Here is a 27,985-nt window from a genome sequence, read left to right as displayed (position 1 = left end):
GGTCAGAAGTCTGGAACGCAGTGAAGAAGACAACTCCGACCTTATGAAGTATATTTATTCTTGATCAGGATCACCTCTTGAGTTGATATGAGCATATCCGTCTGTCCGTCTGTCTGTTTCTACGCAAACTAGTCTCTCAGTTTTAAAGCTATCGACCTGAAACCTTGCACACACCCTTCTTTCCTTTGCACGCAGTATATAAGTCGGAATCGGCCGACTGTATCCTATAGCTGCCATATAACTGATTGATCGAAAATGGTATAGAGAATTCAGAGAGTAAGAGAATTTCAAGGACTCTGATGGGTCTTTCCCCCACCCTATCAACTAGTATCGCCTATCGGCTTCATTTAGCATTACTTGGCGATACATCTTTTTTATGTCGACTATCAGAGCGAATCTGTTAAGCCGGAACCGAAGTAAAGCTTAATATGACTCCTTCTACATTGTAGGACCAACAATAAATCTTTTACGCACTTCTGTGTCGTTGTCTTACAAGACGCGTCAAAAACGACTCGTAGTTTCGTCGGTGTGCTTTGATGCAGTAAGACACACTGATGGGCATTGAAATAGTGTGGAATAGCAAGAACAGCATTGTTTGTAAAGCACATATCACCTTAGGATTTGTATTCTTCCATAAATTCAAAATACATTTTCTTTAAATTCTGATATCGAGATAATAATACGAGTGATAAAAAACGTCGTTTGGCTACCTCGAACGAGTTTTACAAAACGCTTGGATCTGATTTAAAGTCTGACTTCAAATCGACCTGAAGGCAGAATAACAGTATTATTCTGATAATGTGCCTCACATAACATAATTCAGGCTAGAGACAGGCTCTTGAGAAGTTAAGGAATAAGCCTTATATTTCCACGATACTATCCATTCAAGGAGAGTTTTTTGGAGAATGGGATGGTTCGGACCTTGTTTTCGTTCTTTGGTAGGTTCCAATCTTTCACGTTCATTGACTGGTCAGGGTGATTCAAAAGTCGAACGGAAACTCACTACCATTAATTCTTGAATTCACCTTAATGTGTATCCTTGGGAATTAGCTTGACCAATCCCAAGCAAGTTGATACACGATTCTTCCCAACGGATCTATAAGCGTTGAGCAAGATCTTCAGTAATGAAGTTCATTTGTGATCCAAAGTCAAGTAATGGACAAGCCAATATGTGTTCGCCATTTTTAGTTCTAACGCTTACGATCAACGTCACTAACAAAACCCTTTCTAGGGATGACGCGTGTAAGGCATGTGACGAAGAACGACCATCAAGACTTAACGCAGGAGGAGGCATTCACTCGGTGATGTTAACGCTAAGTTATTTTCGGTCACAGTAAATCGGTGCAGAAGTTTGGGGTGCGATCTTGCACAAATTTGACACCTAGTCGATTTACACTTCTTAACCATGTGACCTGTTCGCAGACAATTTGTTCATAGTAAGGCTGACTTTACAAACTTAAACCGTTGCATTACAGCAAGACGAGGCGAACGGACTACACTGGGCAAGACTATAGTCTTTTGCGTTACAATAACTGCAAGCTTTCTTATTGTTGAAAGCGGAGCCAGCCAAAGAACTTTTATTATGTTGCTAGCTGAACCCAGTTTTTTCCTGTTTTGGTTTGCCTGTCTTTTCAGCGGACAGGTGCTGATACCTACGATTTAATATTTTTTCGAAATCGGACCACAGCAGCAATTCCTCATAATCCAGTGATTCTTCCAATTTTTCTCTAGTCACTGGATCTACTCAACTCAAAATTAAATAAATAATTATCGAGTCTTCAGCTACAGTAAAGGCATTTAATAAAGACATCACACTTGCCTTAGTCGTTAATTCTAATTCTTCTAACTCGGCTTCAAATTCATCTTCCTCATCTAATTGTTCGATCTGGCAACTCATTGGCCTTAAAAATTGTCGCATTTAAGACCTGAAGCCTGCACTCTAGCTCGGTCTTTATTAAAGGATCTGACCCAACTTCCAAACGTTCCTCTAACCGGCAAATGCTTTTTACTCTGACATTTAATCTTCTTCTTAAGTCATCAAGAGTCGTGGATTTTAATTTCTGTTTATTACTTTCCAATATCTTCCAATTACTTTAGTCTTCTCATTCCAATATAAAATATATTTTAAAATATTTATTTTTTTATTATACCCTTGCAGAGCGTATTATAATTTTGTCCAAATGTGTGCAACGCAGTGAAGGAGACATCTCCGACCCTATAAAGTATATATATTCTTGATCAGGATTACATCCTGAGTTGATATGAGCATGTCCGTTTGTCTGTTTCTACGCAAACTAGTCTCTCAGTTTTAAAGCTATCGACTTGAAACTTTGCACACACCCTTCTTTCCTTTGCACGCAGTATACAAGTGGGAACGGTCGGGATCGGCCCACTATATCTTATAGCTACCATATAACTCTTACTCTTACTTTAGAGCACTTATCTCTTACTTTAAAAACACCAAAGTTATACCATTTCCGATCAATCAGGTATATGTTAAGTTAATTTAAAAATACAATTTTTGTAAAGCGATATTCACATCTCCACATGCTAGTAAACCGGAGCAATCAAATTCCAGAATTAAGTTATTCAGTTTCATAAAGTTAGCCGTAAGAGTGGAGACTTAACAAAACTAAAGTTTTGTTAAATCGGACGGATATTTTCGGCACGAAAGACTTAAAGAATGAATTTAATGTGTAATAAAGTGAAAGGCGATATTTACATCTTTACATGACATAGATCATAGGCCTCTCCTGTTTGTTCTTTTTGATAACGATTTACCTAGTGTTTTAAACTACGCTACTACATTTATGGATGCCGATGATGTTAAGTTTGATTTTCTTTCTCAGACCATTTCTCTTAAAGACGCAATTAGACCTTAACGGAGTCTTTTTGTGGTGTTCAAACAATCTCCTCTTACTTGTTCAGTTTGTTCAAACTGCTCAAAGTGAAAAGCTATGACGTTCAATAGCAGTGTGCCTCACATCGTCTCGTACTTACTTGGCGAATAACGACCTAGATCGTGTTTCTTTAATTAACGATCTTAAAGTCCTTTTTGACAATAAGCTGTCTTTCCATGAACACATTTCATGGACAGTTGATAAAGCCAGGGGTGTGCTTTTATCAAACGTTGGTCAAAAGAATTTAATGATCCTTTCACTTTGGAATACTGTTCGTGCGTTTGGACTTCGCAATAAATTTTTCATCAAAAGAGTATTGAATTGGTCCAAAAGCAGTTTCTGTTATTTGCATTAACAAATTTTAACTGGGATACTGTAACTAGCCTTCCGTCGTATGGTTGCCGGTTGAAACTATTAAGCCTGCCATTTCAAGAGCGCCGTACTTGTACTGGGGTATGCTACTTCTTATGATTATTCTTGGAATGGTTGATACAAAATTATTTCTGGAAAAATTAATGTTTTCTGTTCCTAATAGGGTAACTAGGTCATCCGACCCCTTTAGTTCCTAATTTGTAGATCTAATTTTTCAGAACAATATCCGTTTCATGTTATTTGTAAAAATTACAACTCATTTTTCCATTTCACTACCTGATTAACTACTTTACTTGAGCTCCGGGAAAACTGCAAAATAATTGCTGTTAACCCAACCAACGACTACAGGGGACTAAAAAAACTAAGACTAAAACCCTCCAATCTATATCAGGGAGAAAAGCTCGAACGCCCTAATTAACTAAATTTTGGCGTTGATCGGAAACGGTGACAACTTTCATGTTGTCCCGCTTATCAAAAGGAACATCCATGAAACAAAGGTGCAAACAGAGACTGAAGACCAGCTGAAAAGCAGCAAGGGCATACAAAAATAGAGAAAAGAGAATCGAGAAGTAAAAAAATCGAACCTGATGTTACCGCCTATTTAGGTGAGGGGCCGTTGGGCCGCCGCTCAGCTGAACTTAAGGATGTAGTCTCATGTTCCGGCCTACTTTTTAGAGGTTATTTAAAGAAAATTTTTCTGTACTAAACAATAATGCGATCGTTTCAATTTTCAAATATGTTTTCATAGGCATCATAAATTATTTGAAAATATTTTGTTTAATTTATTCTTGTGTAGTTTAATACACTTTATTGCATGCCAAAATATGTATATATAAAAAAAAGGTAGGTCCCTGGCGCAGGTTATTTCGACTGCTAGAGTCATCCGAAACAAAAGAATTAGAATAGATTACACAGTACGACAGTGATTTGGAACTTTTGAAGAGACCTAGTAGGAATTGTTCATTATAAAACCGTGTTTGAAATTTTTCTAACACCCTCAAAATCTTGATTTTTTTTAGAAAAAAACGGGTTTTTGGGACTTTTTTGCTCCTAAAAATTCCTAAGCACGTAATTTTAAACCGATTTTAAAATTTTTTTCGTTTTTCAATAGTTAAATGTTGTAGCTTTTGAAAAAAAATAGATCTTTAATTTATTTCAACAAAAAGGGTACAATTTTTACGCAAGAAACTGACATTTTTGAATTTTTGTCGTGTTTTTCAGACTGTGACGCCATTTGTTCGGTACAATTTCTTAGAAATGATATCATTTTTGATACATATCATTATTGTCTCGTTAATTCTGAATGAAACGAGACTAATTTCATTAAAAAATTATGAAAATTGTTGAAGTTATAAGGCTTTTCCCAAAACAAGTCAGTGCAATTTTACTAGCGCTCGTGAGTAAAAGTGTGAAAAAAAAGGATTAAGCGAAATGCCCTTCCATTTCGCTTATTCCTTATAACTTCAACGCGTTATAACTTCAACAATTTTCATAATTTCTTAATAATATAGGTCTCGTTTTATTCAGAATTAACGAGACAATAATTATATGTATCAAAAATGATATCAATTCTTAGAAATTGTACCGAAAAAATGGCGTCAAAGTCTGAAAAACACGACAAAAATTCAAAAGTGTCAGTTTCTTGCGTAAAAATTGTGAAAAAAATCGATTTTTTCAACCTCACATCCTGAAGAGCGCACCCTCGCGCTGAAGAGCTTATCCGTGCTAAAGAGCGCATCAGCGCTCGCCCCTCTATGCACTCTCTCTCTCTCGTCGGCCGTCGTCGATCGTCCGCTCTGGTTATAGCGTTTATTTTTACTAAGTTAAGTTTTCAGACTTGTTTACGGCCATTTACTTCCAAAACTCGCGGCTCACCCCATGAGGGGTTTGTCGCAGCGTGGCAAAGTCTCACAGACCGCTTTGAGAACCGGCGGCAACATCCAGGCTATTTCTCAAGAGTCCGGGGTCACGCTGAAGGAGCTGCAAGCCACCATTTAGAGTTTTCAAACAGCCCTAGAAATGTCCTCCATCAATGTTGAGGCTTGGGACTGTCTCCTGGTATTTATGATTTCCTCAAAGCTCCCCAAAGTCACACTTTCTATGTGGGAGCAATCCGTACATAATAAGGCCGAAATACCAACATGGAAGGAATTAGATAACTTCATGACAGAGCGCCATCGCACTCTGGAGGCGTTCGACGACGTCAGGCCTAGTGGCTCTGGGCAATTTCCGCCAAGGTCGGGAATTCCTACTGCCCCTCCTCGGAGGCTCAATTCTTACGAGACTCGAGTGGTTCCGGGCCAAAAGGGCTTCGACCTCTGTTCGAGGAAGAACCACCCCATTCGCTTATGTCCGCGTTTCCTAGAAATTGACGTAAATGGGCGCTCTGAATACATTAAGAGGAAGCAGTTATGTTTAAACTGTTTTGCCCGAGGGCACCAGCAGCGAGACTGCACGAGCGCCCATACCTGCTTCACATGCCACAGCCGACACCACACCCTCCTGCACCACGGCAATCCGTTCGCCACCGCTCCAAGTCCGCCTAAGCCAGCAAAGCCGGGTCAGGAGCCGTTCTACTGGGCACGGCCCTTATCAACGGGGTGCAGCGTCCAGGCACGAGCACTGATAGACTCAGGGTCCGAAGCGACTTTCATAACGGAACGACTCAACCTTGTCAAGTTTCCCTTCAAGACGATTCACGCCCAAGTTTCCGGCCTTAATCAGACCATTTCCGCGCAGTCTACTTAATTGTGCCATTTCTTCATTCGGTCGCCGTCTAGACCCGGGCTACAATTAGAGACTGCGGCTTACGTTCTTTCGCAGTTGGCAGGAAATTTGCCTTCATATCCGATTCCGTGAGATCGTCTCAAGGGGCTGCCCGACATTCCCCTGGCGGACCCCAACTTCTTTGAGAGCTCCCAAGTCGATGTGTTATTAGGATCTGACATTCTTCCGTCCATTCTCCTCGGTAATTCCAAGGCTAACATCTGCGGGTCGCTTCTCGGTCAGGAGACCATTTTTGGATGGGTGCTGACGGGCCCATTATGTCCAGCCAACCCCCGCAGCGTGTCCGTGTTTTCCACACGAGTTGCCCGCAGCCTCGGTAACTCACTGGATCAGAGAGATGTGCCCACACAGATCAGTTCGGAATCGGATTCAGGTTGCGAGCACAATTCTGTCTCGACTCCTTGTTCAATTTACGCATCGCATCTCGCTGCACTGTGACAATCAGCTGATGATCCGTCTGATCCGGGCCAAATTCGGGATTCCAAGGTCATATTCAGCACGATGTCGCCACGTCTACGCAGCGCAGAAAAACGGACAGAAAATAAGATTTGCTGATTGAATGTTGTATGCGTAAGGCTAATATCTCAATTTAGGCGGAAAATAAGTTGTTTGAAAAAATTCTGCGAATAGATGGTCTGCAATGTCCTGACCAGAGGTCGCAGATGAATTTTCAAACGTAAGCAGTGATGGCAAAGATACATGTTTACGCTTTGTGTTTACAAAATTATAAAACTACTTCGGATCCTGAGAAAATTGTATCCGGCAGCGACGAATATAATTCCTGTAACATTCAGCGTCATTCACGGTAAAGTTTGAACGAGCTAGTAGATTTGAGATAATTTGAGAAATCAATACTACTGCAGGTTTTTTTATATTTTAGTTAGAGCCTATTTTTAATATTTTTTAGGTTAGTGAGGCACCTTGTAAACCATGGAGGATTTGATTTGAAGCGGACGGATATTTCCATGGCACAAAGGAGTCAAAAAATGTATTTAAAGTAAAATAAAATTTGTCTAAGGTGTCGTTAAGATCAGTGCATGCCAGAACATCTGACCAGTCATATGTATCGATAAGGCTATTAAGGATGTAGTCTCATGTTCCGGCCTACTTTTTAGAGGTTATTTAAAAAAATTTTTTGTTTTAATAAAAAATAATGCGATCGTTTCAATTATCACATATGTTTTTATAGGCATTAGAAACTATTTGAAAATATTTTGTTTAATTTATTCTTATGTAGTTTAATACACTTTATAGCATGCCAAAGTATGCATATAAAAAAAAAAGGTAGGTCCCTGGCGCAGGTGATTTCGACTGCTAGAGTCATCCCAAACAAAAAATTAGAATAGATTATTGTTTTGTAAGCTTATGTCCCGTACTAGAATGAAATATTTTCATCAATAAACAACAAAATGGATATCACACAAAAAAAAAAAATTTTTTTAAATTTTAAAAATTTATCTTAAACTAATGATAAAAAAAACTAATCATTAAAAATATATGATTCTATAAAAATATATATATACGGGACAGAGGTGTTACTTTTTGGAACAACATCTCCAAATTTCAGCTAGATCGGTACCATAGAATTTTGTGAATCACCTGCGCCGCACACAAAAATGTCGTTCCGAGAAAAACGCGTTTAAAGTTTAGACGCTACCGAGAAACTCATACTTTTCGGTGTAGGTGCGCTCTCGATTATGGGCTGTATCTCTGTCATTATTTGATATTTTTATTTGAAACTTTAACAGTACATTCTTAATAAACAATACTATCGAAATATGTGAAAAATCGATTTTTTCAACCTCACACATGAGACTACATCCTTAAGTAAAATTCTGTTTATGAGCGGAATCGAAGGGGTACGAGTGTGACAACTCTACAGAGAAAACTTTTGCCAAAAAAAGAAAAAGGGTGTGAAAATCGGATGAATTCCCAGGAAAATTTTGGCAGAATTTTGGTTGCCTAAATTCACTTTGTAAAAGAAAACACCGAAGCCTGCATACTAGTGTCTGTTCGCACTATTTGGATTCCCCTAATCCACAGTGGTTCGGTTTTTATGACGCAGCGGCCATAACTAATTCTAGTTGTCATATTGTTACATTTTTCTGCAGCCATGAAAGCGGCTTATGTGCACCCGCTGAAGAAAAATCGATTTTTTCAACCTCACACATGAGACTACATCCTTAAGTAAAATTCTGTTTATGAGCGGAATCGAAGGGGTACGAGTGTGACAACTCTACAGAGAAAACTTTTGCCAAAAAAAGAAAAAGGGTGTGAAAATCGGATGAATTTCCAGGAAAATTTTGGCAGAATTTTGGTTGCCTAAATTCACTTTGTAAAAGAAAACACCGAAGCCTGCATACTAGTGTCTGTTCGCACTATTTGGATTCCCCTAATCCACAGTGGTTCGGTTTTTATGACGCAGCGGCCATAACTAATTCTAGTTGTCATATTGTTACATTTTTCTGCAGCCATGAAAGCGGCTTATGTGCACCCGCTGAAGTTCGCAACACATTTGGTTTGACAACGCCACCAACTTTGTTGAAGCCAAAAACGAGCTAAAAGAGCTGCAAGATTAGATTATTCATAAGCAATGAACATGATTAATAAGTATGATCATAAGCATCAACGGGTGCTGCTGAAGTTTTTCTCTATGAAACTATCCGATGGCATTTTATTCCTCCTCGTATCCGTATTTCGGTGGACTGTGGGAAGCGGCTGTTAAAACTTTTTTAGCAGGCTGTTGTATCCTCAGTGCTTGGACCAATCCCGTCCCGAGACTAACAATAAAAAAAATTTTTTTTGCAAAACTTCTAGAAAGACCTAGTTACTGGTTTACTACGAGCGTCATCTCTGGGTTAGTCTCGGGACTTATTGATCCATTTTTTATTGGTACTAGCAGCGCGTCTTTCCTGCAGCAGTCTTTCTGGTCCCGATGATAGGTGGAGTACCTAAACCTTCTTCAGGAGCGCTCCAAATGATGTGTCTCCCGTCCTGCCTTGGTGCTGAACGATGTGGTGCTAGTAAAGAACGAGAACCTACCTTCGATGAAATGACCGCTTGCGAGAATAATGAAGTTAATCCCTGGTCGAGATGGAGTCCTTCGAGTGGCGGTGATTAACCCCTCATTTGGAGTTACCAAGCGAGCAGTGTCTAAGCTGTGCCAGTTGCCACTTAAGGATGAAGTTGGAGTGGAGGCCTCAACTGGGGGGAGAATGTCGGGTCAAGCAGCTAGTTGCTAGTTTAAATAAATAATTATTAACTTAGGCATTGGTGGTCGCAAGCTGACTCCCGTTCGTCCGCTCGGCTTCAACTAATTTTGCATCTAAAGCTAGCGAGCATCCGCTCAGCCTATTATTGAATGTTGAAATAATGAAATAAATTTTTAAATAACGATTTCAAATTAAGAAATTAAAATTTCCTTTTAGTATTTTTGTTCCTCTTTTCCTTTACTATTTCATGTTTCGTTTCCAAAGGGTACCTCGCTGAATGGAAGATATTATAAACTTTTTTTTTAACCACTGATTTTTTTTTCTGCGGGTCACAAATAATTCTTTGGTCTGTATTAGCCAAGGCTGTAGAAAAACTTAATTTTTTTGTTGAATTGGATCTTGTGCGAACTGACGATCCATCCGATAATTGTCTTTTTTCCGAGGAGTAAACCTCCTTTTACTATCTTCGGCATAATAATTTTTGGATATAAATCTGTACCAATTATTAGATCAATGCGACCTGGATTTTTAAAATTGGGATCAGCTAAAAAATAGCCAAATTAATTTATTGATGTTTGTTTCGCTTGTGAGAAGTGTTTGATTAAATTTCGGCTTAACTGCTGCATTTATGCTAAATTCTTTCACATATCTACTATCATATTTACTTTTTACTGTTATATTTAGCTTTTGCTTTGAAAAACATGCTTCTGCTGGGGAAACCATACCACAATAATTTGTGTGAGATTTTATTTTATACCACTTTAATGTTTGCGCTGTTTTAGAAATAAGAGTACTTTATGACCACCCATTGTCTATCAAAGCTCTGAATTTTTTAAATTCTCTATCTTGACCCTTTATTTGAACATATGAGGTGAACAACAACACTTTTTCAGAAGTAATGGATTTATTTACTAATTCCTTCTTGATGCGGAAAGTGGTATGATGATGATTTTCTGCATTTAGAATCTGAACTGTTGTATGTTTCACTTCGTTTGAGTTTTTGACGTCAAGTAAAGAAGTTTAATTGGTCAACCTAAGGAGGCGAATATATCAAAAGTGCCAGATAAAGCGAGACTATACCCGCCCAGGGACCATCGTGCCATAAGGTGTCGCGAGACAGGAGTAAGGAGTAAAGATAACTTTATTGGCAGAGAAGCCGAATTCGAGTGGTGTGCATAGACGGCCGAATGGCGGCAGAGATTGTGTCCCGTAGCGCGGTAAAGGCAGGAGACTAATCAGAGCTCTATCTTAAAGCTAACTTGGAAGCGAAATTCGGAGCGTTCGCGGAATTTTCCAGGGTCGCTCCACCGCGAACAAAGATTGGGGTGGTTGTCCAACAACCACCTTCGTAGGTGGTGGTGGCTTCGTAGTGCCTCCCGACGAAAGCGTGGAGATGGTGTCCGGAGATGGTCTTCATCCTCTTACTCCTGTTTCTATTGGCTCCATAAATATTGTATTTATTTGCTATCCACGGGTTGGCGAGAGCTTTCCAGACATATTTTTTCCTTCCAGTCTCAAGCAACAGCGCTTCAAAAGCTCGTCGCGAATTAATTGAAGCGATACGGAATACTCCGATCATTACCCTGAGTGGTTCGCAGTTAAGCTCTATGAATTGAATTGAAAATTAAGGTCGAAATGTTTGAAGATATCGTTTAGTTCCATTGTAATCTCGTGTATATCAGGCGCGTATTAATCGAGTTTAAAAACAAAACGTCCGTTGATTATCTGATTTCAAATTAGTGTTAAGACAATGCCTAATAGAATTAAGTATACTCAAATGTAGCTGGAGTAAAACACGATTATTTTTTGGGCGAACATATGGATTTTTAGATAAGCACGATAAGAGAAAGTAGTGGATTGTAAGTTGGAGTAAGAGGCAATCCATGAGGTCATGCACGCTTTATATATATATACAATTTATTACCGCGACAAGCATCAGGGAGAGAGAGGCGAGTTCTACAGCACCAACCCACTATCCGACACAACCCCGATTCTCTCCCGATAACTCCAACGATGCCACCGCCGCACGATAGCTGTTCTTTTTTTTTTTATTCTATATTCAATATGTTTACTCTTTATTTAATTTGTTTTATAATAATATGCGCAAATACGCAATCCCATTCTTCGGTCAGATTTGCTTCAAACCGCATCATATACATTTATAGACGTTACCGACTATCTAATTGAGCGCAGACGTCAGTGCCTCATCTCTCGTGTAATCTCTTCTTCTTGTCTTCATGGCCTCGTTCCATACGCTTATCCGCTAAAAACGGTTCTTTATTAATTTTCTTCTTAACAGTCTCAAAATATTAAAAACATGCCCCCTGGGCCCCCAAACTTAGGGGATGACTTTGGGAAAAAGACCTTTCCAAAAACTTCAAGAGGTGTTTCCAAAACTACCCGAAACCCCAAAAGAAAATCCAAAGCTTGTCATTATATCGTCAAAAAATACAAACAAAAAAATTTTCGAGTTTTCTTGCTTTGCTGTAAACCGTGCGTTAAAAATGATTAGCAATGAAATTCTGTCCATCTGCACTCTTCGGGATGGAAAACTTTTATTGCTTGTTAAAAACAAAACCGCAGCCGGTAAACTCACAAAAATAAACAAACTAACTGGAATATGCGATATTGGGTGCAAATTACACGATTCCTCCAACTTTGTTAAAGGCACTGTTTGGTCATTAAGGGGTTTTCAATGCCAGTAAAATAAAACGAATTTATATTTAATTTAAAACGTTACAAATGTTTATTCCTGCATGCAGATGAAGTCGGATGATCCGCAGATAGACCAGCTTATGGTGCATGCAGGGACTCAAGTAATATACACAGAGAGGGCGGCCCGACAAGTCACCTCGAGCTAAAGCTCTCGAAAGTGGAGAGGGCGGCTCGACCTAGACATTGCCGAGCTAAAACTCTCTATAGAATGCCCGTTGAGCGGCCGAAAGAGAGTCGGCTTGCGATCAACAAAGCAAACTTAAGCCTAACAAATAAACATTACACTAATCATTACACTAAACATTACATAAACATTATTTAAACATAAACATTAAACGCCGTGCTGCTGCCTGACCCGACAGGAACCATTTTTGCCCCTTGTCTTATCAACATCCCTGAAGACGAAATTGTTAAAGAACTGCCCAGCCTAAACGTCCACTCGGTGTTCAAATTGACCAGGAAAGTCGACGGCATCCCAAAACCCTCCGGTGTTATTCTCGTAATTTTCGTAACCCAGCAAGCTAGACATCTCATGGCACACCGTCAAGGTCAGGAAGTACTTTCCCAACCCTATAAGGTGCAAGACTGGCCAAAAACTGGGCCATACGGAAAATTTTTCAAAAACTCACCTACATGTGAAACATGCGCAAACTGCACGTACTGTTTCCGACAACGGCAATTTTACCAAACCAAATTACAATAGTAACGCTTATCAAGGCATTACCAACATCTCCAACCACTCCCAAGAGGCTCCTCAGCCAGTCTCTCATCAACAACCTCTTTCATATACACCTTCCTCAAGCATGATAAATACCTCCAATGCAATGAGAGATAACACAACACTCACTCACTCTCCATGTACTCTCACGATATCTAGTGTTTCCAGCGTAAGCTCGGAGCAACAACCAAACTCCACAATCAGCAACAATCTCACTGCAAACATAGAATATAGCCGCTCTCTCAGAAGTGATGCCGATAAGCTTTTCAATGAAATGAAATCCGTCTCACCCACAGACACCTCCACTTACTCTGATGCTTTTATGGTTGATGCTGGCCCCGAGTCAGCGCACATTGACTCCCTCAAACAAAAATAAATAAAAAAAAAACAATTTCTATAGTATGGTCTTAAATATCTTACAATGGACAGTTTCACCCCGAGCTTCAAAGAGTTAAGACGTGCAACTTCCTACGCTCCAAGCTACAGCTTATCAGTTTAATCTACCAACCGATCATCCGATTCGAAAACTTCTTCGCGATTAACCGCAAAAAAACAAAAACTATAAACAAGTGAACTTACTTTACTTACGCACCAAGGGCCCGAGCCCGAGCCCGACCTTTTATTATTAAAAAAGTGATAGACACCTGTAATGGACCAGTCGAAACATGCAAAAAACTTAGATCTGGTACCCTTCTCGTCAAAACAAAAAAACATATTTAAGCTCAGAAATTACTTAAAATGCAATCATTCCACAACTTTCCGGTACACGCCGAAGAGCACAAAACTCTAAACTCCACCAAAGGCAATATATACTCCAACGATTTAAGGAACATTGATGAAAATGAAATCTTGGAAGAACTGAAACCTCAAAACGTTATTGAAGCCCGAAAAATATTAAAAAAAGACAAGAACGATAGCAATAAAACGACAGAAACAGGCCTTATCATACTGATTTTTGCAGGATACAGGATATGGACAAATGGACAATATGGACAACGCTATGGACAAATCATGCCCCGCCTTTATCAAACAAAAAGAATTCCCGCTTCATACCACCCACCAATATCCTACGCCCAAAAAGCCGCTTTCACTGCACACAAAGAAGCAGCTACCGAAAAAACAACGCACGCAACCACTACATCAAAAACAAGCCCACAAACTCCAAATCCTATAACTAGACAATTTATCACCTATAAAGACTCCCCCGAAGAACACATGGACACCACTGCATCAACATCATTATACTCCATTAAGAACTTCCATTAAGTTCCATTAAGAACTTAAATTAAAACAAGAAAGGAAAGTTAACTTCGGGCGGAGCCGAAGTTGATATACCCTTGCAGTTTAAAGCGGATATAAATCTCAAACATCGGATAAAGGTTGCCGGTCCTTATGAGAATATCATCATAAAACCAATTAATTACAATAAAATATATAAAAAAAAAACAAACCCAAGCTTCTATCTTCAAAAATATAAAAGTTGGTATTTCTACCAAAAACCATTTCCGATCATTCAGTTATATGTCAGCTATAGGATATAGTCAACCGATCGTTATAAAATTTGGTAGATCGGATAAACTGACCAAAAATAGAATGTGTACCAAGTTCCAGCTTTCTATCTTCAAAAACACAAAAGTTGGGTCACTTCCGATCGTTCAGTTATATGGCAGCTATAGGATATAGTCGGCCTATCTTTATGAAATTTCGCATGTCGTATTATTTTGCCAAAAGTAGCTCTTGTGTTATTTGAACTCTCTTGCTCTAAAAACACCGAAGTTCTACCATTTCCGATCAATCAGTTATATGGCAGCTATAGGATATAGTCGGCCGATCCCGGCCGTTCCGACTTATATACTACGTGCAAAGGAAAGAATGGTGTGTGCAAAGTTTCAAGTCGATAGCTTTAAAACTGAGAGACTAGTTTGCGTAGAAACAGACAGACGGACAGACGGACATGCTCATATCAACTCAGGAGGTGATCCTGATCAAGAATATATATACTTTATAGGGTCGGAGATGTCTCCTTCACTGCGTTGCACACTTTTGGACAAAATTATAATACCCTCTGCAAGGGTATAAATATTCTCAACCAAATGAAATAAGTTGGAACTACCTTGAAATCAAAAGACAAAAACAACCAAAAAACTAAAACCGAAAAGAAAACTAGTAAGAAATGTAAGATATTTTATAACATGAATATAATGAGCACAGATTGTAGATTTAAACCTATGAAATGATATGTAACATATTAATAGAAAATTATTTTAGTTATAGTTAGCCTTAAACTATACCCTAAATATGCTTAAAGTATAACAATTAAATATAAATGGATACCTCAACAATTATAATCACCTACAAATACTCATAAAAAAAACAACCCTAAAATAATTTCCAGTCAAGATACTCACCTTCACTCTACCAATCATATTCCCATCCCAATAAACTACACTCTTTACCACATAAATACCTCAAACAACCCGTACGGCGGAGTAGCCGCCTAATCCACAACTCTTTGCAACAAGTACAAACCAAATCCACAATATAAGCTTTGACTCAGTCGCCGTAACAGTAGAATCTAAAGTACAATTTACAATAATTTCTAGCTATATACCTCCCAACAAACCTTTCACCCTACAAGAATTAAAAGACACTTATAACAATATTAACACTCCTTGCCTAATAACAGGCGATTTCAACAGCTGGCACAAAAGTTGGGGATCACAAAATAATAACGCACGAGGTAACATGTTGTTTTAATTTATAAACCAATCCTTGCTAACCACACTCAATAATGGCTCCCCAACCCACTTCACCACACACCACACATTTACACATATTGACCTCTTCCTAGCTTCCCCTGAACTATTCCTACACGCTAAATGGACAATTGACAATCAACTCTCAGGTAGTGACCACTTCCCGATCTCAATCCAACTTTTTGGAAATGAAACAACCGACTCCTCCATTAGCAAACCAAAGTTCAATATTAATAAAGCCAACTGGCCTCTCTATCAAAAACTTAGCAAACAGTTCTCCGATGACAGACCACTCAGTCAACAAATAAACCAAGAAAAAGCACGCCTCTGTACCATCATAAAGCATAGCGCCCATTTATCCATACCACAATATCACCCTAACTCATCTAAACAGGTCCCCTGGTGGGATTTCCATCTACAAATTCTAAAAACCAACAAAAAAATAGCCTGGAAAAACATGTGTCGTAATATAAACACAGCCAACATAATAGCTTACACAAAAGCCAACGCCATTCTTAAACAAGAAATAAAACAGAAAAAACGCAAAGCCCTGTACGAATTTACCTCAGACGTAAGCCCACAAACCCCAATTCCAACAATATGAAAAAAAATTCAACAGATTCTATGGCATTAAAACTAACACACAGATACACTGTCTCATTAACCCTAACAACCCATCTGACATCCATACAAGCAAATATGACATCTCCAAAGCCCAATGAAAACATTAGCTACAATTTCTCCCACAGTACATCTACTAACCCAATAAAATGCGATATTTAAATTATCGAATTAAAAAGAGCATTAAACCAATTAAAAGGCAAGACACCAGGTAGAGACCGTATTAGTTACCCGATGATCAAAAATCTACCAGATTCAGTAATGCAAAGGCTACTTAAACTATATAACAATATCCTCAACGCACATATTCCACAGCAATTTAAAGTAAGCAACATAATACCAATATTAAAACCAGACTCAAACAAAACCGAAATATCTTCCTATAGACCCATATCCCTAAATAGATGTCTATCTAAAGTCATGGATAAAATAATATCTAAATGCCTATGGTGGCTAGTCAACAACAGCCAGCTACTCGATAGTCGTCAAATGGGTTTCAGAAAGGGTAAATCGGTATCTGACTCTCTAGCAACGCTAGAGTATCTGACTACCACCACCCTCTCTAGAAAAAGCCACCTTTCGATAATTTTACTAGACTTCTCGAAAGCATTTAACAAAATAGGAATTCACACAATCCTAGACGAACTCGTATATTGGAAATTAGGACCAAAAATTATGAAATTCATAATAAACTTTCTAACTAATCGAAAAATTTGCGTTCAAATTTAAGACATACAATCTAAACCCTTGCCATTGAAAATGGAATCCCCCAAGGATCACCATTATCAGTTATTCTGTTTGTCATTGCCTAAAATAAAGTTAATAGAATCATAGGTCTTCACAAATCATTTGAATTTACAGCAGTGGTGCTTATCTCATTGCTCTCGCTGCTCATTTGCTGTTGCAAATGCTCATGCCTACCGAGTTGTGTGAGTCTTCTCACGCCATAAGATTCGTTGCTCACGCCATTAGCATCGTTGGTCCCATCATAAGCAAAAGGCAATTACAATAACAATTTTTCGTGTTTTCCCTATTCTCCTCAATCGTACTAATCCGAATGAATTTTGTTGTTGGAGTGCCGAAAACGTCACACTGCAAGAAATTCATTCTTGTTTTTGTTTCTGCCAAAATGTTCGACCTGTAGCGATGAATTTGTTCTTTGCAGAACATTTTTTTTTAACTAATAAGCTCTGCATATTTGTCATAGTATAATAATAAGCTGTTTTAAAATATGAAGGGCCTTTTTTTAATTGCTGTAATAAAATGTATTTTTTATTATATTGATATTGTTGAACCCCTTGTGAATGTTACTATAATTTTATTTTTCAGTGCAGCCACATGGATGGGAAAAAAATTCTCGCACCAATGTATTGGTGATTTTTTGCATTGGTATGGGAGTGTGCTCTTCCGTATGCAGAACTTGGGCACCACTGATTTACAGCATACGCTGATGACTATACAATTGTAAATAGGCACAAAATAACAGACACAACAATAAACGTAAACCCACTACTTACTGACATTCAAGAATGGTGTAATTACTCTGGAGCCAGTCTTTCTATACCCAAATCTAAATTTGTACATATTTGTCGCAAAAAAAATTGCAACTTTAAATTGTTTAGTACCTTTAACTTAAAAAACGTAAAGTCTCTAAAAATACTGGGTGTTACCATAACCAATAAATATAAACGGGATGCGCACATAGATCGACTAACAACACAAATTTCTAAAAGACTAAATATTATAAAATGTCTATCTGGCACTAGTTTCAACTGCCACGTTAAAACTATTATCTATATAATCTACTCAATTATCATGTCAAAAATTGATTATGGGTTATTTCTATACGGAAAAGCACCCAAGTCAAAACTTAACAAAATTAAAACAATATACCATTCAGCTATTAGAATAGCCTTCGGGGCCTTTCGCTCCTCACCAATAAACAACCTATTATACGAATCTAACATAAGACTAATAGAACAAAGAATTAAACATGCTACATTAAAAAACTTTAAAATGATATCCACCGCCAAAAAAACACCCCAAGACCAAATTATAAAAAAAATTTCGAAAACAAAACGAATCCCAAAACTGACATCAGCAATAAAAGACACTATTGACCACTGCAAAGCACTACAACTTCACCCTGTCCCCATAACTAATAAAAAAGAAACCACGCCAAATTGGTCCTTCATCTTTTCGAATATAAACAAATCCTTACACACCTTATTAAAGCCAAACACACCACCAATAGTATACAATAAAAACTTCCTAGAGATAAAATATACTCTCAAAAAGCACACATTCTTATACACAGACGGTTCCAAATCGGACAAGGGAGTTGCCTACAGCGTAACATCCTCACAACAGGTCATAACTCAGAAAATACTTCCTCCCTACTCATGCATTTTCACCGCTGAAGTAGCAGCCATTCTCCACGCATGCAGATATGCGGAAAGACAAAAAGGAAAATTCGCTATTTGCACTGACTCACTCTCAGCCCTTACAGTACTGGAAAACCCAAATAACTCAACGTATTACATATTAGAAATTAGAAAAATAATGTCAAAATACAAATAAAAATACACACTAATATGGGTCCCGGGACACTGCGGCATAATAGGCAACGAGCTTGCAGACAAAGCTGCTAAGCAAGCACTCTCACTGCCACTAATATCAGAACTCAAGGGGTGGCTGTTTCCCTTAGAGGCTTTTTTTTTTTAAGAGCCTTGCGGTGACAGTTCCCCAGGTCGAACAGTTTAACTGAAACCATAAAAGTAAAAAAATTGCATTAGTTTAGTGTAATTCCTTGTGCTTGAACAATCGGTTTTAAAATTTTTTATTTTTTTATGCATACGGGAACGTTTTATGCTAATAATTAACTTTTTAATCTCTAAAAATTTCACTAAAAAATTCATTTCGGCGAAAAAAAAAGTTTGTGCGTAAAAAGTCGATCGTTCAAGCACAGAAGAATTTCATTACGAACATTTTAAAAAAAATTTGAAGTAAATCGGTTCAGTAGTTTTCCGCCAATCCATGTCAAAGTCATTTTTCAAGAAACACCATTTCGAGATATTCGCGTTTAAAGTTTCAAGTTTAGTTCAAGGCCGCGACAAGACGCGCGGTTAGGAGCGCTGTAACTTTTGTTCTACTGCTCGAATCTCTAGGAAAATTTGGGAAAATGATCTCAAGGAGTTGTTCTTAAACATAAAGCAATAAAAAAATTTTCGATTTTTTGAAAATAAAAAAGGTATAAAACCCCTTAAAATCCAACACTTCGTTTCGAATGCCATTTCTTCAAGGAACCATGTCACCATCCTGGCGACAGATTTCGAAAAGGCCTTCGATCGCGTGGGGCTGCATGCAGTGCTCTCTCGACTCCAGCATTGGGGCATTGGTCCAAGGCTTTACAATCTTGTGAAAGCCTTTATGACGAAGAGGATCTTCAAAGTCAGAGTCAATGATAAAACCTCCGGAGCTGCTAACTTGTCAAACGGAATCCCTCAAGGGTCACCTCTATCTGTGATCCTCTTCATCATTGCCTGCGACAAAATCAACAACACTCTAGCTAGATACAAGGAAATAAAAATATCTTTATATGCAGATGACGCCATAATCTATAAAACGCCAGAGCTAAAAATCTGAATAATGTAAAAAACACATTCGCTAAAGTTCATCAAATTTAGAAGCCTGGGGTCTACACTCTGGTGCTTTGCGTCCATTGAAAAATGTAGACTACTAAAAGGAGGCACACACTGTAACACTTTGTCGCAAAGTTTACGTGATTCGAGATTTCGGTCATAAACCTAAGTGGCGGAAATGTCGAACGCTCGCTGTGCTTTAGCCTCACGCCGAAACTGCATATTCAGCATAAATTTAATTCGAACGGACTTCTTATATGTGCATATACCTCCGCTTAAGCGATCATAGCTTAAGAATATATAACCGTCTCTCCGCTGCCGTTGTTGCCAGCGCAGCTACGAGACTTTAGACTTCCCGACTCCTAAAAATATTTTAAAGGAGAAGAACCCCATAGGAGCTTGGAGCGGCAACAAACGTGGCTCAAAATTAAAGATCAAGAATAAAGAATTAAAAGAATATACACACAAATCGATTTGGTTACAACTGGATGGGATCCTGCGAGGCATATATTACAATACTTTGCAAATCTGCCGTAAATTTCACTGTTCCACAACTTTGGAATTCAATAACAAGTTTATCCATCCTGTTAAGAGGAGCCCCAAAATAAGGACTTACACCAATGAGTTCCTTTTGGAAACTGATTTTATTTTGTATAATTCTCTAATAAGAAAAATACATTAAAACATTACATTTATTTAAAACTACTGATCAACGTACTGCACGCTGACCTGCTATGCGACCCTTTCTCAAATGCGATAAGCGCACGACTTATGTATGTGTTTGTGTTAGGCTGCAGGGGATCGGTTTTAGACCATGCTGTTTGTTTCGTATTTCCATGGGTCCGATCCCTTGAAACCCTATCTTTAGAATTTTTATCTGAAAACGTGTTCAATGCTTGAACACATCCTATTCCGAACTTAAAAATACTTGGGATCACTTTTGATTCCAGGTTAAGCTTCAAGGATCACTGTATCTTGTTAAGAAAACAACCCGAGCTAACTTAATCAAATTTTTTAGCTCCAAATTCTCACATATCCACTTTAATACTCTAACCAAGTTAACCCGTACCCTCATCCTTGCCAAAATTGATTACGGCCCCCCTATCAACAGTTGGTGCACTACATCCAATTTGAAGAAAATCCAACCTCCATATATCACTCATCAGCTCGTCGTTCAATCATTGCATTCCCAACATCACCAATACAGTGTGTTCTGGCAGAAACAGGATTACCAAGCATTCTCGATTGTTTAGAAATGTCGACAAAGAGTTTTATTCCTAGGCTGCTAACTAGCATTAACCAATCGATAGTAAAAGATTTTATATCTACTTTTAAGAAAAAACGCGCGCCTAGAATTCTCTCAACCCTTCATAAATGCTCCAACTTCTCGGTACTGCTGGGCCTGCCACCGCCCAAATAAAACACAAACACTCGTCTTCTTTCACCTTGGAAACACATATCTTCTGGAATAAACAAGCAACTACACCATCACTACACCAAAAGCGACAGACCAAAACAAGTCTTCCAATCACAATTCGCACTTTTGAGAAGTCAATTGGGCCATAGGATCTGGCTTTATTCTGATGGCTCTAAAACAACACTGTCGTCATCATTCGCTGTTGTGAAGAGTGACAACGTTATTTTGTCGGGCGGGACCTTTCCGAGCCTTAACTCCATATTTACCATCGAGGCATTTGCTGCTCTACAGGCCTGCCAAATCGCTTCCAACTCCAAAGGGAAATTTGCTATTTGCTCGGACAGCCTTTGCACTATTTCTGCTCTGGAGCACCACAGGCACTCAGACCCAACAATATGCGAATTACAGAAGATTATCACAAAGATAATTATTGTTTGGGCGCCTAGTCACCAGGGAATTTTTGGAAACGAACACGCTGACAAACCTCTCTATCGATCATCTGTTAGACTCCTGACCGGCATCAAGGCCCATACGTAACTCAATTTTTGGAAATTCCATCGTCCCATCTTCTCCTATAACTATAACCTATAACTATCTCCTATAACACCAAATATACAAAAATTGTACACCTTTTTTAGAAAAATACACCTCCGTAATACTTTATTACGGTATAATCCGTAATACGTAATACTATAATATCAATGTACCAGTCCGACGCTAGTATCTAGCGCCCTACTAACATTAACTTAAGTATTTAATACTAGATTTAATATGTTAAAATAAAAAATAAAAATAAAAAAAAAATTATAAAATGTTTTTTAAATGCTTAAATAAGGCCGTATATGTTTTTTGAAATCTCAATTAAGCGATTCAGCTGATCCGAGAATATTTTTCTATTATTTTCATACCGCTTTTAAGCAACTCTTAGGCTGCATCATAATTATTGCCTGATCCATGCAATAACTGGGAAAGCACTTTTCAGGTAACTTATGTTCAGGTTTCGGCTTTCCTTTCCTAAATCTGTAAATAACTTCTCTCAAGGTGCTTTATAGCACCTCAAGCCTAGAAAAAAGCTCAACCTGGCAACTTATTTTCTTTATTTTGTCCTTGGCAGTCTTAAACTTTGATAGAATGCTATCATCAGCGTCACACTGAGACAGTTTATTTGCTTAATTCGTATCTACCGCCAAGTGAATTTCCATTTGCACTTGCTTCGGCCTTCTTTTGTTGAGACATTTATCAAAGTTAAGAAAATGGTATGGGGAAGAAATGAATTATTTGTTTCTTCTATAGAAAACCGAAAATATCACCTGTTAATAAAAAAAAAAAATTAGGGACAACAGAACGCGTGGCTGAATCAATTTTCCAACTGGGCGAAAACTTAAGCCCGGTGAATGAAACCCGGTGGGGCAAGAGCGATAGCTATCATCTATCTATCATCCATCAAAATGCGGTTAAGGCCCGAATCGAGAATTAATCCGACAGTCCGGCCTATTCCCAAATTGACAATCGATCAATAGGCTTTTGTTGGCGGAACTGAATAGTAGTCTATGGACTACTGAATAAAAATAATTTCGCTTGGAATCGAACTTCACTGTAAAACGATGAATGACTACGAATTCTGACTACGCAAATATGAATTCTTTTCCTAGCTATTAAAAATGAAAAGCCGTATAAAGCTATTCTTATGGATCTTGATACTGAAAAACCAGAGCACGTCAAACCGAAACTAGTCAGTATGGGCCTCCAAAGCACAGATGTCAAGCTCGTTCGTAGGAAAAGGCCAAACAATACCTTCTTCGTAGCTTATTTCGTCAACAAGTCCATAACTCTTAGCGAGCTTAAGAAAGCTCATTCCGTCATCGACTATGTTTGCGTCATAGCCCAAGTGGGATTACCAATGGCGTAGGAGCAACAAAATAACCCAGTGCTACAATTGCCAAATGTTCGGGCATGGATCAAATCAATGTGCTGTTATGGCGTACTGTGCTGTCTGTGCTGGAAATCATAAAACTGCCGACTGCAACGAAAACTCATGTGTTAAGTGTGCTAACTGTCATGGAAATCACATATCGTCCTCGCTCTAGTGTCCTTCTCGAGAGAATTACATCCAACTAAGAGCGAAGGGCTTTCCAAGACTACCTAGAAATAAGCCAGATAAATCTTCTCTGCTTTGCCCAGTCGCTTTTCCAAAGCTGTCCCCCAGTAAATCCGTATTGGCCTAATAGCCAAGACCGACAGAACGTTGAGCTACTTTCTTAGAAAACAGCTTAGAAATTCTAAATCTAGAACCGATCAACTAGAGTTAATTATTACTCTAGCATTCAAATTCATGTCTTAATTTTAATGGATCTATCAATCGTAGCGTGGAATGCTAGTTCAGTTTCACTCAAACCTCTTTGAGATAAGGCGTGGCTCTTCTGAGCTCCAGTAGCGCAAGTCCCCAACAACACCAACAATGAACTTCAGAAAAAAAAGCAAATACGTGTAGACGTGTATTAAACAGAATTCGGAAAAACAAAAACAAACCCATAACACACGCGTTCAAAGGCCGAACGCCAGCCCAATAAAAAGCAACAACAATGGATAAACAATTTGACATAAACAGAACTGACAATAAGTCTTTCGAACATGTTTCACCCTTCATAACTAAAAAAGCCATCGATTTTGCATGCGGAGGAGAAGTGGAGTCATGAAAAAATACTCGAGCGGGTTACTTACTGGTTAAAACTAAGAACACCTTACAGGCAAAAAAGTTACTTGGACTGCAAAACATTTCAGACATGGAAGTAAAAGCTACCGAACACAAAACTCTAAGCTGCTCTTAGGGCATAATATACTGTAATGAATTACGAAAAATAGACGAAACAGAAATGCTCAACGAATTAAAACACAAAAAGTCACTGAAGTTCGCAAAATTCTAAAGAACCAAAACCAATTATTGGTAGAAACTGAATTAATTATAATAACTTTCCAAACCCATACACTCCCAGAATCCCTAAACGTTGGATACGAAAAAGTTCGTCTACGCCCATATATTCCACGTCCACTAAGATGCCAAAAATGCCTACCATTTCGACACCCGACCCCAACCTGCAAAAGCCCCGCAGAGCTTTTCAAGAACTGCTCCGAGATAACCCACAAAGAAGAAAGTCATGCAACAACGAAAAAAAACTGCATTGATTGCAAAAAAATTTTCGATACAGATTTAAAACATAGCCCACTAGACCGCAGTTGCCCATCATTGAAAAAACAAAATGAACTGATAACAATAAAAACTATACAAAAAACAGCAATAGAAATATACTACTCTCGTCGCAACCAACAGCTCAGTACTAGCTTTTCATCTATTGTATCTAAACAGCAGACCGACAAAACAACAAAATAACAACACCCACACCCCAATACACAAACCAAAATAAAGACACGCCGGCATCACAGAAACAACATCAAAGAAAACAAACATTATATCATGACCTCCTTACATATCCTTACATACCATCACACACCTACTCCAATTGCAAACATCACACATTCAAAAGACGACATAGCATGTGAAAGGACCTAATACCTAAAACTACGATTTTTTCAAAAGGACGAAAATACGGCATTAGCGACCAACCTAAAACATACCCAAACTAACCAACCAAAAAGTCAAAAAAAAAACTAACACATTAACATAAGCGACTCTGAAAGTACTTAACACTTGTAGAAGCAGTTATTGAAGAACAGAGTACCCATAGAAACCAACTAATACTTCATCAACAAGAAACAACTAACCTTTAAAACGACTATGAAAATTAAACAGTGGAACATTAACGGCTATCTAAGCTACTGCGAACTTCAAACAATCATTAAAAAACATGCACCACTCATAATATCCTTACAAGAAACACATATTAAATTCACTAATAACATTCCCATACCCATAAATTACACACTTATTTCAAAAAACACCTTATTCTCCCACGGTGGCGTAGGTATCCTGACCCACAAGGCACTACAAGCTCGAGAGATAATCCTTAGCGACAATTTCGATGCTGTATGTATGGAACTGAACTCCAAACTTAAATTCAGAATTATTTCAGCATCCATAGCTCCTAACAAATCTTTCTCACTGCAAAATCTTCAGGCCGTCCTAAACACTTTATATATCCTTGATAACTGGAGACTTTAACGGTTGGCACCAACACTAGGGCTCGAATCGAAACAACGCAAGAGGAAAAACATTAGAAAAATTTATAATTCAATCAAACTACATACTATTAAACGTCACCTTCTCACTTTAGCACACACAACACACTAACAAACGTTGACCCAGCCTTCAGCAGCCCAATTCTCCAAATCGACAGCTCTTGGCATACCGAAGATAATCTTTTTGGCAGCGATCCCTTTCCCATAGTAATCAACCTTTTCACCTCCAACACAACGAGTCTCCAAGTCACTCCACTCCATATAACCGATAAAGCAAACGGGCCAAAATTCTGCAAGCTTAATGAAGAATACTCCGCACAGAGAAAACCAAGCATAAACATAAACAATGAAGCTGCAACAATTTTCACAATCATCCTCTCCAGCGCTCATAAGGCAATACCCCAGGCACACCCTACAAGAAAGCCCCAAAATGTACCATGGTAGAATAGCAAACTTAGCCAATTGAGAGACAAAAAAATGAAGAAATAGAACGAATTTAAAAGAAACATATTTACAGAAAACATTCTAAAGTACAAAAAAAACTAACGCCCTATTTAGACTAACATTGAAACAAGAAAAAAAATGAGGTATTAACAATTTTACTACCAAAATCTCCCCTGAAACACCGCCAAAAACAATCTGGAGTAACAGCCGACGCTATTGCGGACTCAACCCGCAAATACACATACACTGCATATTCAACCCAACCACAAATCAAAACACCACCCACAAATTAGAAATTGCAGACTAATTTTGTAAACAATTTTCAGAAATTTTATCCTGCACAAAATTCAACACATCACTCATAAACCAAAAACAAACTTCAATCAGTAACTCACACAACCTATTATACACTGCTTGCAAAGGAGCAAAAGAAATAGAAAAGCCCATAACTCCAATAGAATTCTCAGCAGCTCTAAGCACACTAAAAGGAAATACACCCGGACTTGACAGAATTAACTACGCAATGATAAAAAACATAGATAAAACAATAAAAAATAGAATTATAATCCTACAAAACTCAATACTCAACTGCTACATCCCACAAACCTACAAAAATAGCCTAATAATACCAATTTTAAAACCAAACTCAGAGAAAACCAACCTAAACTCATACCGTCCAATCTCACTAAACTCATGCCTTTGAAAATTCTGAAAAATTCATCCAAAACAGTCAAACTGGTTTCCAAAAAGGTAAGTCAGATATGGACAGTCTGCTGCTCGTAGACCATCTATTAGCAAGAGCTTTCTCAAGAAGAAACCACATCCATCAAATCCCTAGACGTCGCAAAAGCCTTCGACAGAATTGGAATCCACTCCATACTCAACCACTTGCTATTTGGAAAACAGTACCAAAAATAACTAACTACATAAAAAATGATATGACAAATACAAAAATAATAGTACGTATCAACTCCTACATTTCTCCTTTTCAACCCATTCAAATCGGCATACCTCAAGGCTCTTCACTTTCCGTGATCCTCTTTGTTATAGCATACAACAAACTCGCAGAAAAACTTACCCTTCATCACAACATTGTCTAAGCGCATATGCAAATGACTTTAATTTAATTGTAAAACTACAAAACAGAAAAAACATCAACACAAACCTCAACCCTGTTATTACTACCATACTAGATGGAACCGAGTACTCAGGCGCCAAGCTTTCAACCACAAAATGCAAACACTTGCACGTTTGCAGAAAACACATCTGCAACTACTTCACTTCCCTTCCCTCTCTTTCTTTCAAGCGAACGGTCGTGTTTTTTTGTGCGCACTGCGTTTTTGATAAATATTGGTAAACCGGTGTTTACATACTTTGTGAATTAAATCTTGTGAATCATAACAATCTTAAAGCCTAAACCGTATCGCTTCGCGAGTGCTTTGGTATATTTGGAATCGAATTAATAATTTGTCTAAATTCTATTCCAAGCATAGCTCAGCTCTGCTTCTTCCCCGGCTTATCTATATTTTCTGCATTTCTCTTGTGCACTCTTTCAAAGCTCCCGCTTCGGCTTCTTGTTTGGTACAGTGGTTCAAGGTATTGTGTTTTTTAACTTTTTAAATATTAATTTTTGTCTTATTAAATTAAAAAAAAAAAATAATAATAATAAGCAAAATGGAATTTAAACTGGTCTGTGCCATTAAGTCTTGCAACAAGACGATTTCCACATCCCAGCCTAGTATCCATTGCTGGTTATGTGAAAACGTCGTGCACGCCAAGTGTGCCGGTTTCACTGCATCAGTTTCGGATGCCATTTCCCGTAGGTCTGGGATACATTATTGTTGCGAAAATTGTCGTGCTGTGCAAGGCGAAATGAGGTCGTTCATGAGACAGACCAAAAATGGATTTAAAGAGCTGATCACTGGTTTTCGTAAAATCAATAACCAGCTCTGTGCGCTTGACACTCAATTTAGTGGCCTTCAGCTGCTAAATGAGTCCCCTAAGCGTAAGAAATCCGCTGTTTCTGATCCGCCTCAGCCTGCTCAGCCGACATTAATGCAGCCGCTTATAACTCTGGCCACCCCAAGGGCCTTAACTGAGAAAAATTCGTCAGAATTTCTCAGGGATAATGAGCAATTGTCCGATATGTCCGCCATGGCATCCCTTCAAGTGATGCCACAGGTCCTAGGGAACGAAACCCCCATTAGA

The sequence above is a fragment of the Drosophila bipectinata genome, chromosome XR, assembly GCF_030179905.1.
Source record: "Drosophila bipectinata strain 14024-0381.07 chromosome XR, DbipHiC1v2, whole genome shotgun sequence".
NCBI lineage: Eukaryota > Metazoa > Arthropoda > Insecta > Diptera > Drosophilidae > Drosophila > Drosophila bipectinata.
The sequence above is the reverse complement of the archived record's forward strand: the minus strand, read 5'-3'. Positions refer to the sequence as shown.